The sequence below is a fragment of the Ambystoma mexicanum genome, chromosome 1q, assembly GCF_040938575.1.
Source record: "Ambystoma mexicanum isolate Mex_15411 chromosome 1q, UKY_AmexF1_1, whole genome shotgun sequence".
Taxonomy (NCBI): Eukaryota; Metazoa; Chordata; class Amphibia; order Caudata; family Ambystomatidae; genus Ambystoma; species Ambystoma mexicanum.
Genome location: NC_090922.1, coordinates 917848153 through 917865403, shown reverse-complemented (window position 1 = coordinate 917865403; position 17251 = coordinate 917848153).

Sequence of the window (17251 nt, the reverse complement as noted above, 5' to 3'; positions counted from 1 at the left end):
TATGTACATATGTGTACATATGTGTGTTTGCGTGGAAATTAAATTTGCTTGATTTAAACCATATAAAATGCCTTTTTTTTTAGCTTGATGTTGCGGTTGGTAAAGTGGCTGGAAAATGAATAGAATCTCAGCTGCGATCCGTACAAAGATACCATGGACCATTACTATTTTGTGCAAACTCGACCAGATGAAACTGAAGTCAATGAAAATGCATACAATGAACATGCATTGCAATTGCTTGCAGACCCTTTGACACAATCTACATCGCCTGAACATTTTCCACCCAACAAACATTCAATGTTACCTGTTTCTCCAATCTGTGTGGAAATATCACAACCTGAACTAACAGAGGCTGAAGCTTCAACGCAATTGACTGAGGAATTTGCTCAAGATCTCAACTTCAGTTTGCCTACTTTGGGGGAATTGTCCACCACCGTCGAGTCACAAAACACAGTACTGCCGGACGATTGGCTATTAAAGGAGCAAAAATACTTTGTATTCGACAGCTGCTAGCTAGATATTGTACAAATGCTGAAATGTGGTCATACATTAAGAGTTAACTTATGAAGGGAGCCATTGGTCAAGGTGTCTTGTGTATTACAAGGCACCAACCTGAAAACCCGGCCAGCTGTGTCCACATCCATAATACATTTTCAGGGTCTGATCAACCGATGCTCGTCAAAGTGCCTGCTGGAAATCTACTTTGTTGAACAGCTTCACTCTTCAGCGGATCGACTTTCAGTAAGATTTGCAGTTTATGTCAATTTGTGGTACTTGAGTTCCTTGCTAAAACCCAGTACTACAAATATCAAAGAGAATTCTTATTCCCCGCTATTAGTCATGCCTGGAAAGTCGAGCAGAAGTCAATGCACACTACATTCTCTGGCAAACATTTCAGGCTATCAGGTGACGGACAGTGTGACAGTCCAGGAGTTTGGGGATGGTGCAGGTGTCTCAATGTACATCGTCTGTGGCCATGGAGAAACATAGTTTCATTAAATCCATTGAACATCTGGTATTCAGGGGAATGCACATAGACCTGATAGCCACTGACAGGCACGTTTCAATAGCCAAGGCCATGCGAGAGCAGTTTTCACACATTTGGCATCAATTTGATGTATGGCACATTGCCAAATCAATCAATAATGAAATTAAAGCTGCTGGTTAAAAACAAGATTTCCGAAAATATTTTAAAGTGGTGTCAGTCTATCAGCAACCATCTTTGGTGAGCTCCAAAACTTGTGATGGATCTTTTGAAATTCTAGTTGAAAAATGGCATTCATTGGTGCACCATTGTTTCAACGTACACTCATGGACAGAAAACCAACATTTCCACAAATGTGCACACAGACCTTTATCGAAGGAGCAGGAACGCAAGAAAAAGTGGTTGGTGCCATGTTCCCCTCCACAAAAAACACTTGAGAAGATTGTGTGTAATAAACACTTTCAAGAGACCTGAATGGACTCACAGAATTCTGTCATACTGGGGATTTGGAGGTGTTCCATAATATTTGCCTAAAGTACAGGCCCAAAAGGTTGCATTTCGGCATAGACATTATGTAGGCCAGAACAAGGCTAGCTGTACTTGCGAACAACTAGAACGTCGGTAGGGTACTAGTGAAAACTGCAGGAACATTTGTGATACTTTGTTACCTCATTGCCTTTACAAAATGGGGCAAATAATGGGTGGCCAAGCCCATATACTAGGAAATGGATTTTGAATTTGTGAAATATCTGACATTGACAGTGTTGGACATGCATACTCATGGAATGGATTCTGATTGTGTTGGTCATGAGGAGATTGTCTTGGCGCATTCTGTCAAGTATTTGTGGTATGATGAGAGACTTGGGCAATGCATTGCTCACAATGAAGTTGATTTATTGGTTGGTTTGATGTATTGGCTTTCTTCTTTGTCTGGCAGTGGATATCTGGACAGGAAATCGTCTGGGTTGCTGTCCTTACGTGGTTGATGAATTATGGTGTAGGAATATTCGTACAGGCGGAGTCCCCATTGCGCAATGCAAGGCAGCATTTTGGCTGTAGGTTTTCCATAGATGGTCGTGAAGGCTTGGTGGTCAGTGATGACAGTGAAAGGCGTCCATAAAGGAACAGGTGGTAGTGTTCACATGCCCACACTACTGTGAGACTTTCCTTCTCTGGTTGCGAGTATGGACACTCAGTTGCTGATAAGCTATGGCTTGCATAGGTAACTATGCGACGTGCAGATGAGGGTGGGGCTCCCGGCTTTACTTGTACTAGAATTGCCCCTAGGTTGACAGGGCTAGCGTCAACTATTAGCTCAGTTTCTAGGTCAGGATCATAGAAGGCTATACATGAGGCAGATGCAATGAGCTTCTTGATTTCTTGGAACGCACCTTCACACTCAGTGGACCACACACAATCTTGTCCTTGAGTAAAAGGAGGGGCATTACAGAGGCAAAAGTAAGTACACATTAGGTTTTAGGAATTCTAGCACTTCCAGTTAGTCTGCTCAAAGCACCTATGTTGATCCAGACTGCCAGCTTAACGCCGTGAGAAAACCGCTGCGTATGAGACGCTAAGCGGCAAGACTGAAGAATAAAACCAAGAGTATCCCAGGTGCATTAATAAGAAAATCGTTATACCAGAAGAGGTCTACTTCCTTGAAATGAGACAACCATAGCAGAGGCCAGATCAAGGATCAACATAGGTTCTTTGAGCAAACTAAGTGGAAGTGCTAGAATTCCTAAAACCTAATGTGCTACGTTATTGCACACAAAACAGATGAACAGGTACGATTATCAGTACCTGAAATGAAATAATGTCGTACACTCAATGGTGGTGGGGTGTGGTGAAATAGCCCCTCTTTAATGTCACAAATTGATCTCTCTTTAAAAATCAAAAAATGAATTATTCTACACATGAAAAACAGTATAAAATGCCATACACTCTACCACAAATGTGAGAGAAGTCACCCTGACTTTCTCTTATTTTGCCCCACAGAACATGTTGAATCTCCCTCTCTGAGAGGCATGGAGATTGGGTCTAAGAAAGAAAATAATGGGACCTGAGGAAGATGATATACGAAAAAGACAATCATTGAAACTGGTCGACCAGAAATGTAGATGTCACCTGACTAAGAGTGACTTGTGCAGTTTGAAAATGTTGAATTGATGTTGTAGATATTGCAATTTATTTTATGTATGAATTATGCGCTCTCGCACAATTTAACTGTGTATGTACTCCAAAGAAAGAGCCTAATAGTGGGTGCATTTTCACTTGTCGAGAGTGTGATTTTGACATTTATATTCTTAAAATGTTTTAGACATTACACTTGGGACAACCAGACACACCTCACGGAGGGCAAATAAATTGTTTGAAACTCTGACGTCCAGTCCCACGTGAACTGTCTGTTTGACCAAAGTGTGCAGCCGGGAAACTTGTTTTCCCGTAACTGCAACTTTTAACTTGTTTGTGCCAAAATAAAAATGGGTTGAATGTAATCTTTGTGAAAAATTATACTTTGAAATTCATCTCATTGCATGTAGGAACAGGGTGAGCACTGCCCGCATGTACCCCCCACTCTTAGTCGGTGCACCAGCGCTGTCTAGGGTGAGGAGCATCATAAAGGGCTAGGATAGTGTGTCCTTTTTAGGGAGAGTGTTAGGGCTGCATTGATGGCGCAATAAAGAAATTAGCTCAAGTGAAGCTTTCTGTCCTTCTTCTGTTTTGTGTGTTACATACCATGACCCAACATGAGTGACCACTGACGGATGCCTGCATTACCCACCCATGTAGCAAGCAATGTGATTGTCCAAACTCAACTGCCTATTACCCTCTAATGTGTAGATGAGCAATTATACAAATGTATGCATGATGCTTCTCAAACCATCACTCATCCCGTCCCTCTCTTCGACCCTCACAGGATCTGACCATGACAACGAGGTGCGGGACTCACCCCCACAGCCAACCACACCCCGGAAGAGGGCCTGGGATGAGGTCAACAGGCCTTCCACCTCAAAGGCCCAACCCAAGGCCTGCCATGCACCACCACGGAAAGCACCTACAGATGCCACGGCACTGCTGCCGCCAAGGGCAGTCGAGATGGAAGCCACAACCCCTTTCCCACTGCCACAGGACACAGCTGATGCTCCACACTCAGCTGAGTCCAGCTCAGTGGGGGAGGTGGCAGCCACAGCACTCCTGGCTCAGGAGGAGGTGCATGAAGAGGTGTGGGTGCCTGTGGAGGATGAATCCTCTGAACAGCCCTGCACACCAAGTCCTTCACCATCCCCCCAAATCACATTATTGGAGTCATACCAAGCCACCACCCCGGAGCAGTCTGGGGGGGAGGGTTACCAAGGAGCCATGAGCCCCAAAGTGGAGCCCATCCAAGTCCACCATGACACCCAAGCACCCTCCATCGGTGTACCGGCAGGGGTGCAGCATCATGAGGAGCTGACTGCTCTTGTGTGTCAGTTGGTGATGACAATGCCCAGGCAAGGCAGGAGTGGCGGGAAAACATCGCCTCTCTGGGCAAGACAATTACTGATAACACCACCTCCCTAGGCAAGATTTTTGCAGACAATACAAGCCGACTGTGTGAGGCGGTATCTGCCCTGTGGCAGGTCCTCAGCCGCATCGCCGATGCCATGGAGGCAGAATGTCCGGCACCCTAGATTGAGCAGGCGGCCACACCATCGTCCTCAAGCTCACCCCAGACCACCCCATTCCGCAGGTCATCGCGCACCCTGTGCCGGCCAGACATACCGCCACCTGGTCCAGGGAGTGCAAAAAAGTAGACTGGCCAGCCTGATGAAGGCATTAGACACTTGTTGGGACATGTTTGGGGGAGTTGTGGGGGAGTTGTGGGGGAGGGGAGGGTGGTGAGGGTGGTGGGAGGTTAGTGCACTTTCGTTTACATTGCATATTTCAATACACCCGTTGTGTTAAAAGAAAAACTTGAGTGGACATTCATCATTGCGAATGTGTCATTTATTCATATACAGTGCATAGTGTACATGTACCCCCACACCTAGTGCCCTCTGTCCAACTATCATGTCACCCTCTGCATTTATGTGTGTCAGAAATATTGTGCAATCACTGACTGACGCACAGCACATCCCTCCTGTGCATTGGCACTGCGATGATGGGCAGCCACTTCTTCTTCATCCCCTTCATCATCACCAGGTGGTTGCAGTTCAATGTCAGGGGGCAGGGGCATGTTGCATCAGATAAACAAGTTGTGCAGCATGAAACATGCCATGATGATCTTGGCCACCTTTTCATGCCTGTAGAGGAGTGCCCCACCCGACGGGCTAAGGCAGCGAAACCATGCCTTCAACAGGCCAAATGTCTGCTCAGTGCCCACACGGGTACGGGTGTGGGATCGATAGTAGTCCTCCTCGTGCCTGTTCTGTGGGTTATCGGACAGGGGTGAGGAGCCACGGCATCAAGGGATAGCCACTGTCACCTGCATGGGAGGCAATAAAAGGTATATGTCAGTCGATTGATGATGGACAGCTGTACTAGTCACGCATGCCGGCAGATTATCATTGGTCACATGCACATGTCCCTGGTTGTATGGATGCCATTTTTATGCCCTCAATGTGTCCTGTGCCATGGAATAATGGTGTGGGTTGCATCTTTAAGATGATACACGGTGTGCTCTGCCGTCTTGTGGCTCATGCATTGTGTACGCATACAGCTGTGTCCGTGACAATTTAGTGATGTGTTGTGTTCTGTAGGATTTTCTGATTGGGAGCATTGGCAGTAGGCTCTGCATATTGGGCATTCAGCGCTGATTTTTCCCATGGTGACATGCAGCATTCCTGTGGTTGTGGCAGCCCTGTGACAGACAGTGGATTCCCTTGGTGGTTGAGTCCAATGCTCTCCCATGGATGCTTTTCCTGTGTGGTGATTTGCTGGAGACAGCAACATAGTGCATATACACTGCATGTTGCTGGATGGTGTTATGGAGGGTGAGGTCCACTGATGAGTGGTGCACATGTTGAGGGATGTGGGCTGGTTTACTGTTAGTCATGTTGTGATAGGGGTCGACCTTACTTCATTCCTATGGGATTTGGGTGTCATGTTCTGTTTGGGATGCTTTGGGGCACAGTGTTTAGCGATGTGCACATCGTGCTGACACATAAACATTGACACCATGGTGGTGTGTGCATCTCTCCCCCCATTTCACTGCCATGTGCCTATCATGCAAATTACCAAGCACCCAGTCACGTCATGCAGCATGTTGCTCTGAGAAGCATGGTGGCATGGAGTTCCGCAGGACCATTGAGTCACGAGTTGTTCCGGGATATCGGGCACAACAATGTGTAATGATCTTGCTGGAATCGCATACCATCTGCACTTTGATGGAGTGGTATTGCTTGCGGTTGCAGTACACTACTTCCATGGCATGCGGGACCAACTACTCCACGTGGGTGCAGTCGAGGGCCCCTATACAATTGGGCATGCCTGCCAGTGCATGGAAGCCAACTTTGGTATCAATAATCTCCTGGGGAGTCCATGGTAGGGTTATGTAGTCCCTTATGTGCTTGAGGAGGTCATCCAGCACTTGGTTCAGATTGCGAGACAATAAGGGTTGTGATATGCCATGCATGTACCCCACTGTGTGCTGTTAGGTGCCTGTGGCAGGGAAGTGGAGCACCGACACCACCTTCAGTAGAGGGGGGATGGCGGTGCGTATTTCAATGAGGCTGACAATGTCGTCATGTATCATGTGCACGATGGTGGTGATGGTGTCCCGGTCCAGACGGTGCAGGGTGTGGTTCTTCTCCGGGGTTAGGTTGAAAGGACTGGCTCTGATGTGGGGGCTGCCTGCGTGGTGCTGCTGGCTGCACTGGTGGGGCATGCTGGGCCTGTCTCATCCTCCTTCTCTTCCTGCATCTCCTCTGTGGTGCCTGCTGTTGCTGTTTTTGTTGTTGCTGGTGTTGCAATGCAAGCATGTCCTCCAGCTCCAGTATTGCTACTACTATTGGATTGATCTTGGTGTGGGAAGGGGTGTCGTGTGTGGGTGTGCTCCTTTTGTACTGGCCCAGACTCCATTGCCTCCACCTGTGCTGATTGTGTTCATCTGTTGCAGTTGGGACCACTGCACATAGCATTTTATGGTTGGTTCGAGATGACGGTATTACCGCCATGCCGGTATGCTCTATTTGCACCTTCATGATGCCGGTATGTACTTGTCCGTCTGACTTGTGATTTCCTCCGAATTGCGGCATGCCGGTATTACCGGTATAGTGGGCCGCGTGCCCGCGCCCATGCCGCCTTTAGAGGCACCGTTATTTACGGTGCCGCTAATAGCGAATTGGCAGGTCGGAATAGCCCAGAGCGGTAAGCGATGCCGGTAATCCTTTACCGGCACCGTTTTTCCCTCACCTCCAACCTCGGAATGACCCCCATTTTCCGAAACTCAGACCACTACCTGCTGCATCAAAACAGAACGGCTCCAATTTGCAATCACAATTCAAATAAAGCAGGAGTTGAATCAGATGCTTTTTTAAATTCCCCTCATGCATGCACACCTTCTCTGATATCGGGTCTTTCAATCCAAAAGAAACGATGTAGGACTCGGAGGATAAATGCCGTACAAAGAGGAATTGTTCATACATTCACTTCCGGCCCCAACTACAAGAGGACTGGAAGTGAACCTGACCAGGGGTCGTGCCAGTGGGCTTACTGCTGGGAATCAGACATCCAAACAATGTTTGCAATATCAATTACGCTGCAAGAATATATTAATGCATACCTGCAGTGTAATGTTTGATTTATTGTATCCAGTCATCGTTTTTTTTGTTGCATTTTGGGAATTGCAGTCCTGGATTTATCCTGGGAAAAACAAAACTACAAGTTCCATAATGCAAATAAATATCGAGAACTGGATGAGCATCTCTAACATGAAGGGGTACATTGGTATGTAGACACAAAGCATTCTTAGAATCTAAGTCAGATAGCTCAGTGAGGAACAGCACTTGGTGCTACAGTCAGAGACTGTAAACCTGCTTAGTTTGACTCAGATTTACATCCTTCTGAGGTTGACAAATTGAGTGTCATTACATGTGGTAATAGTAACATATTTTTGGACCACTAGAAGATGACAAATGCATGGCTATATATAGAAACGCTGACAAAGCCAGTAGGTCTAGCTTACTTTTATTGTGAAAAGGTTTTGTAGTTTTACTGTGAAAATGTCCTAAGCAAGAGCCAGGCTCTGCTCTTTATTTGTTCCCAAAAAGGACATTTGGAGTACCAGTTTTGGACTTTTTAGGATCAACATACACGACAGGCATTTCTTTGGAAGGGCACACGAAGGTCTCATTAAAAGCAAAACATATCTGGCATGGTAGTGAGGTGTATTTTATCTCCAAATGGCTGCTCATTTAAAGATACATTTATTTGCTGTTGTTGGATGTAATGGAGGTTCCAAATCAGGGATTCTAAAGATATATGATTTGCTTCACATTCAGCTAATGATTTAATAATAAGAGATGTACGTGTCATCCAGTGAGAATCATATATCTAAATGAGACCCCACTGGTTGGTTCAAAAAAAGAAACATTGCCTATTACAAATAGTGCATTTATTGAATAAAGGAGCGGCACTAAGGGTACAAATGGTGAAGAAACAAAGCAAAATGAAGGACACACATGAGGAACAGTGACTCACACAAGAAAAGGCAAAGAGGGTGATACAAAACTAAACCATGCAGGGTAATAAATGAGAGATAATTATGTCACAAATGGACATAGACCAATTAAGGCCATTGAGGGACAACTAAGTTCATACATGAGTGATACTGAGGGTGCACATGAAGGACAACGGATGTGGTATATTGATGACTTTAAATGTTGAAACAAGGAATGCTAAGAAACAAAAGACTAACGCTAAGGTTACACATACGGGAGTCTAGTGCACATAAGAAGGACCTGGAAGGGAACACAAGTTCAGGCATAGGCAAGAGACACCAATCCTATCCGTATGGCCAGACTGGGTCAAAATCCTTCAGCAGGTAAGCAGACCTGCTCACCGTCCAATAATCCAGCTCAACTGAGTGTAGGAACAGGGTTATTATCATTATTATTAGTATTATTATTATTATTACTAATAATGATAATAATAATATTATATTAATAATGAGTAGTTACTGAGTGTAGGAAGCAATGGAGCTCTTTACAAGTCATAGGGGGAAGTTAATGCAGTTGGAAGCTTCCAATAAACCTTCCCAAACTTTTTCATCCTCTAATTTCATTAATCAACTCATCCAGTTAATTACATCAATATAGAGGAACCCTTTACAAAGGCTAATTTATATCAAAATGTACAAACCCATAATCTGCATACAGATATCTACTGTAAAAAATATCACTGCTTCTGCTATTCTCATGGTTAGACATGTTCAAATGTCCAACTGATGAGGGAGATATAAAATAACAAAATTGACAAGTCTAAAATGACAAAGCACCATGGCTACCCCCTTACCGCATACCGGGTCCGGGTTCCCTGAATGGGGAATTACCAGGCCATTCCAACCTTGGATGACCTGGTATTTCCCCATTCTGGGAACCCATCCCCATTCCCATTCGAACCCCCATAGGGCTACATGGGAATGGGGACCATGCTAACAACGGGCCCCGTTGTTAGAATGCTGGTCCTTTAGCGGATCCCACTAAGGGCGCCTGGTAAAGCCAGCCGCCCTTAGCGGAACCCGCTAAAGGACCTCGTAATGCGGTGGTAAGGGGTTAATGGCACCAGCACCCTTGCCGGCGCCATTAACCCCATACCGCCAGGGTCATAAAGAGGCCCAATGCCACAAAATATAAACAATGGGCACAGGGGCATTAGCTAACACAATAATTCCCATCTGGCACAGAGCTTTTTGTCAAATAATAATTTTCTGCAACACAGATGTGCAATTTATTGCACACTTAGACTGAAGAGACAGTAGTTCCCCAAACCCATGTGTAAATTCATTTCTTTACATGCTTTTCTTCTTGAAAAGTAATATGTGTAAAACATATAAGTGTTTACAGATTTAGATATTCTTAAATCTGCAAATAGAAATCTGTAAGAGGGTAAACAATACTTTATCAAAAAGCAAGCTCTAAATAACACAACAAATGCACTCTCTCAGAGTTTCCGCTGCAAATAAAGCTGTTAATAAACTAACACTTACTATCTGCTTATCCAAAACATACACAGATGTTCAGAGTAAGCATATGCACACTGTGACTTCTGCAAACATACCTACATTTTTATTAAGACATTCAAATGTCTTATAACCACACATATAAATTATATTACATCTAATGCCATACGTGTTTCATCTATGTATCTATGTAAACATAATAATTTTGTTTTTTAACCCCTTCACTGCCCATGGTTTTCCTTTCCAGTGCCAAGCCCTTTTTTGGTGATTATGGTATGTCGCCATTCAATCCCTTTTAACTTTTATGTTACACATAATATCTCAGCCAAATGTAGCCCCTCATCTTCTGACTAACCAAGAAGAGAGAACGTTTTGTGTTTTTTAAAATAAATGCCAATACAATGATGTACAATGAAGCCTGTGGTTTTTTTCCTTGTAAGATTTAGGAACACATGGTTTGCTGGTCTGAATTTGCCATTATTCAGGCATTCAAGAACAGGTTGAATGGAAACAAAAAAAAGATATTTTTATACAGCTACCTTTTTCCAATAGGACATGCGTGGATGGAATGGAAGAGGAGGGCAGGAAAGCTGAATGGGAAGACAGAAAGGCATGCATTTCTGAAGAGTAGACAGAATTCCAAATTTAGGAAGGGGTCCTTTGCCCGGGTCAGGCAACAACTATGTAGGTAAAATTCTCATAGTTTGGGGAAAAATTGGAAAAATTACAGAAAAAAAGGTATGTGCTGGACATTGTTGGACCTGTAAGGTAATGGCTTCTGTGAATATTGAGAAAAGCAATGCATAGCTACATTCCACCGACTCTTCTAGTTAGGAAATAACACATGTTTTGTAATGTTTCACAAACCAAGCATTACCACAAGCCAGAAACTGAGCCATGGTAGACAGGATGTTTATGCTGATGGCCTAAACAGACCTACTAAGCATGTGTAAATAAGGTATACAAATGTGGTGAGGAATGGCAAGCATACATATTTTGAAAGAGCAGAGGCTGACCTTTTGAATGGTAAGTGGCTTGTGCAGGTTACAAAAGAGTACAGTGCCTAAAGTAGCTACTAAATGTAGGTTACATTTGGGGAATTAAAGGGTTGTGTAACAAAGTGCAGTAGCAAATGTATGAAAACAACAAATGTCCTACCTTATATTTCTGAAAAGAATATACCCATGGGAATCCACAGAGGCATGACTTACGTGAATCGCCCTAGAAGGTATTACCCACAAGTCTCAGCAAAGTCCAACATTTAGGAAATTTCAGACATTTCCAACTGCAGAAACACACCGCCAACAACACATGTCCTTCCTTCCCGCCCTCCCACTCATTTCCCGACAAAAATGGTACCTCACATGTATGGGTGTACCTACCTCGGTGCAAGGGGAAAAGGCTAAACCACTGGTAACCCCAAGTGCTTTTGGGGAGTAGATTATTCAGGAATTTGCTCTTGTGGACAACCTACAGATTTGGGCCTGGGGTGTCGCAGCCTCCAAGGAAAACAGGGAACAGCATGCATTTCTGTTCACTATGTTAAATAGATTGGCCTTGAGATCAAGCAAGGCCATCTCCATGCCATGACGGGCTCTGAAGCCAGACTGGTGAGTCCCTAGGGCCTAGGATGTCGTTCTGTTCTAAGAAACACTGGAATTGGGAATAGGCTACTTTATCCAGGATCTTAAGGAGAAACTGGAAATTAGTAATGGGGCGATACATTTCTGTCCCTAAGGGGTCAAGATTGTCCTTCTTCAAGAGAAGGGTGATCCAACCCTCTTTCAGAAGTGGAGGGACAGATGCCTCTGCGAATGAGAGGTTAATAAATGTGGTGTCCCGCACTCCAGGTACCCGAAGGCTTAAGGGCGCAAACATGAGACAAACAGAAAAAAAAAAGGGAGGGGCACGTGGCTTCAAGCTCATGGGCGGGGTGGATCACAAGTTCCAACATTCTATCAAAATAGGAGTGTTTTCAGATTCTTCTTAAACAGGTCTCTGAACTTGGTATTCCTAAGGTCTGGGGGACAGACATTCCATGCCAGTGGAGCTGCTATGTTAAAAGCTCCCTTGAGGGCTTTGGTTGTTTTGCAGCATACTGTTTTTAGACGATTGGTATTGTTGGATCGTAAGGATCTGGGGGTCTGTTTTTTCACAATAGCTTCTGATAAGTAGGCTGGCATGTGGCCCGTGAGACATTTATGTGTGATGAGTAGCATCCTAAAGTGTGCTCTGGCTTTAACGGGAAGCCAGTGTAGGCTGTGTCTTGCCTTTGACACATGGCGGTCATTACAAGGTTGGCGGTAAGGGGTTAACGGCACTGCTAATGGTGCCAGAGCCGTCAACCCCTTACCACCCCATTACGAGTCTTCTTGTGGGACCCGCAAAGGGTGCCTGGTAAAACCAGGTGCCCTTAGCGGGTCCCGCTAGCAGACTGGGGAGCTAACAACGGGCCTGTTATTAACGGGCCCGTTGTTAGCTCCCTCCCCATTACCATTGCGCCCTATGGGGTCTCGAATGGGAATGGGGATGTACCGGGTCTGGGTTCCTCGAATGAGGAATTACCGGGTCCTCCTAGGTTGGAATGGCCCGGTAATTCCTCATTTAAGGAACCCGGAACCGGTAACCGGTAAGGGGGTAACCATGCCGCAAATTGCGGCATGGTTACCTCCAACCTTGTAATGACCCCCTTCTGTCTCAGACCTTTCACCACCCTCACTGCAACATTCCGAATGACATGGAGGCATTGAAATCTACTTGTGTGATGCCGACTAGGAGGTTACAACAATAGTCAATTTTTGATCCAATATTAGCCCTGGCTATGGTCTTAGTATTTGCTTCTGATATAAGTGGACAGAGGTGCCTGAGTAACTTGATTTAATATGATGAAGTGGAGAACAAGTTGCTCAATGGAGCTTTCATGTTCAAGTTCCTATCCAGAGTACCACCCACTTTTTTTACTTTTTTCTTTACCTCGATGTTACAGTTATCAATAGCAAAGCTATTGAAAATTGGGCCTAATTTAGCAAGCTTAGTTTTCTTGCTTATCAATGCCAGGCCATTCAGTACCATCCAAGTGTGGATAGAGTGATATACTTTATTGATGTTATTTTTGTCATTACAATGTGACCCTGAAATAGGGATGACACTTATTGTGTGTCATCTGCATAGTTGGCGAATGGGATGCCCTCTTGTTCTAGCATATTAAAAAATGGTACCATGAAAATGTTATAAAGACACAGTGATACAAATGCCACTGAGGTTCCCATACAACAAAGGAACCGGTTCGCCTCTGCTTCTCCACTAGCAACCCTCCCCTGTCTTCTGTTCAGGAAAGAGGTGATCCATTGCGTAGTCTGGTCCGAGATGTGGGCAATGTCCTGTAACCTGGTGATCAAGATGGAATGATCCACCAGCACAAAGGCCATAGAGAGATCTAAAATCATGAGCAAAGATGTTTGACCATTGTCCGTGGATTGAAGCAGTTGGAATTTCAGGGCAGGAAGAGCTGTCTCTGTCCCATGAATTTGCCTGAAACGGATTGGTATTTGTGCAGGATCTATGAACTATTGAGATGAAATGAAATCTGATTATAGGCGAATTTTTAGAAGAAACACAGTGTTGGTGATAGGTCTGTAATTTGTCAGGGTCAGAGGGCATAGATTGTTTTTTTTTAGCAAAGGAGTGATCCAAGCGCTTTTGAAAACTTTTGGGATGCAATTTTGGGAAAGGGAGGTGTTGAAACATTTCGTGAGAGCTGGGATGGGAATGGGAATGGAGAAACACTCCTTAATAATCATGGCGGAACATGGATCCCCCTTGCAGCTAGATGTTTTAAGCTGTGAGATCAGTTTGGTTAAATCTGCTTTGGAAATGGGTGAGGAATTAAATGGCTGTTGCGCCTCGACTTCGACTGGGGTGTGGCAGACCCTGCCACATAGTCTTTCTTGAGGGAAAGTTTTTTTTTTCTTCAATGATCTCTTTGATCCATTCTAGTTTACCAATCATGGCTGTCTGGATATTGGTGCACAATATCTCATTTGTTGTATTGTGTCTTTATTAGGACTTTTCGGCTGTTCCTGTTCCTTTAGGATTTTGAATAGCTCCTTGTTATCCGAGGTTGCGTATAAGATTCTGTCATTAAGCAATTCCTTCTTAGCTGCTGGATGTGCTAATTTATAGGTCCTAGCTGTTTTTTTGTAGGCATCCAAGCTGAACGGGCCTTGGCTCTTTCTCCATGCATAAAAGGTTTATATTTTGTTGGCTTTAAGTTCCACAAGACTAGCATTAAACCAGGTATTACATCAAAGATTCTCCTGAAAGGGTTTTCTTTCAATGGTGCTAGTTCCTCTGTGATGTCCCTGAAGGATTCTACAAGAGTGTTGGTAATGTCTTGTAGTCATGTAGTCTTCCTGAGTTGAGAATCTCTGAAGCAAGGGTCAATGCCCTTGGTTTTAGGTTCTCTAATTTAAATGTTGTAAGGTTTCTAACTAGTCTTGATACCTTGGTGTCATCAGATTGTTTAGTAAAGTAAACCATACAGGTCTGGAAATAGATGCACAAGTGGTCCGACCAGGGGCAAGGCAAAATTTCAATGAACTTGAAACAGAATTCCATTATATCAGTACTTGAGACACATTTGCTGTAATTATATGCTGATATAGCAAAGCATCAAAAGCTATTCACAATAAGACGGGAAGCCATTGTTTATGTAGATCAAACAACATCACACTGTTCTAACAATGTAAAGGTCAGGCAATTAATCAAATAAGAAACCTCTTCTTCAAACCTGTTATCCTCACACATTCTCATTTTCAACACGATGGACGTTTGTACATCTCAAACTCCAGGGCGAATTCATGTGCATACATTCGTTTTGAATTTTGGAAAGGAAGGTTATAAGTTCATCTGCACATTATATTGTGTCATGAAACATATTTTCTGGAAAACGTCATTAAGTAATGCGGTTGGTGGCAGAGTCCAGTACATTCATTTTTTGTAAGATCCTGACAGTAAGTCCATCAGATGAAAACCCTCGTTCATAAGAACCTTTTATTTCATGAAAATGTAGATTCTGAAACAGCAATACCTGATATATTTGTAAAAATCAACATTCTGATGTGTTACTCTAGTATAAAAACAACACTTCTGTAGACAGTGTGAAAATTACCCATACAGGAAATAAAATAATGTGTTTCGTTTTCCAGTTTTGTTTTCTCGCAGCCTGTGATAAACATTCAAAGAGAAACCACATTCGCCATTTTATAGCTTCTAGAGGTATCCCAGTAGACCCATAAAAGACTGTGTCGCAGGTAGAAAATCCATTATCATGCATGCTAAATGAATCTTTCTGATGAGTGCCTTTCCCTTCATTATGCTGGACAAGTTCATCCAAGCGACAGCCTGAAATCATGTCTCGTCAGCATTTGAAGTCAGTCACAAAGAATCATTTCCCAGCAGGTTACTGGAATTATTCATACATTATACTTGGCAGCATTATCTCCATTTGCTTTGTAGTCCCAACTCTGCATTCTTAAGTGTATCGCCTGCACATTTCTCAATAATTTTAAGTTTCCAGTTGTTATGGCTTTTTCACATAGTGTTAGCTTTGCATTGCTCCTGTGAGAGCATTTATGTTGCAGAGACGCATTTTTAATTACGTTATTGTTGCCCCTCTAAAAATACATTACGAATTGGCCTTAGATGTGATTGTGTTATTAATATTTCTGTAGATTTTTGTTTGGAACTTTTTTTTATTTATTTGAGCTTCAATCACAACTTTAGTTCAAGCAGATGTATTTAATGTTGTTCTGTGGCAACACATTTTTTGCCTTTTTCTCATAAATAGTGATCTGTTCACCTAAATGTTTCTTACATTGGAAGATTGAATGACCGAACAGGCTGCATCTTCAGACTGCTGGAACTCTCAGTAAATCTCCTTTTCCAAATGTGAACACACAAACTTCTCAGTCCCCAACAAAGTCAGAACCTTTGGAACAGCCAATTCAAATATAATGATGCCATCTATACATTAATACCCATAGTCAAAAAAGGGACTGATGCTGAATGTGAAATTGTTTAGAAAATTATGCCCTGTTTAGTAAATACTGGAGAACATCTCTCAGCAGTAAGATCCATCAATATAAAAATGTGACAATTTCCTCTAATGCCATTAAAGCGGTTGGCATTTCTAATAATCCTGGCATTCATCCTGCTACTGTCCCATTGTAAGTTAATTTGGGTCCCATAGAATAAAAACAAGAATTTCCCCTGAGGCCGCTCTTCCCAGTGAATTTACTGGGGCATCGCCTATAGCTTAAATATGGGTGTGTTATGTATTGTATCTCAGAAGGAGCATTTCGAGATATTCCAAATTAACTTAAAATGAAATCCTAGTTATGTTACAAGCAGAAATTAAAACAGCACACACTAATGAAAAGTCAAATTGGGATTTGAATGTGTTGATGTCCAAGGAACAGAGTACGTTGTGATTTCAAAATGTGAAAAAAGCGGGGATCCAATCAGGAATGCTGACCTAGTTCGAATTCTGGTTAAACAAATGAGGCCCTTAACACAAAAACCCCAATATCATTTCAAACTAAAAGCTTAAAAGGGCAACTACATAGTTATAGAATCATTATTACAGCAGGGAATGATTGCTCTTATGACTAACCCATGTAATACAACAATGTTTAAAATTGTCTTTAAAATCTGCAAGGAGCTGGCCCATCCTGCTGCAGTCTCTACCTCTACTGTCCCCTCCCCGGCACTTTGCATGGCCCTGGCTTCTCATTTCATCTCTAAAACTCAGGACATCCCGTCCCCTTCCTCTTCTCTGCCCCCTCCACCCTTTACTCCGTGCTCTTCCACTGGCCCTTCCTCAGCCACCTCACCTCCCTCCTTTTCTGCCTTTCCCCTGTTCTCCCCAGACAAGGTTTCTAGACAAGTCTGATCTATCAAAGTCTTGTCAAAACAGGTTCACCCCTGCTCCTCCAAAACCATCAAGGACCAAACTGACACCTTGGCTCCTGCTCTGGCTGACTTCTGCAACCACTCCTTCACCACTGGAGTCTGCCCTTCCCTTCTGAAGCACTCCCTTGTGC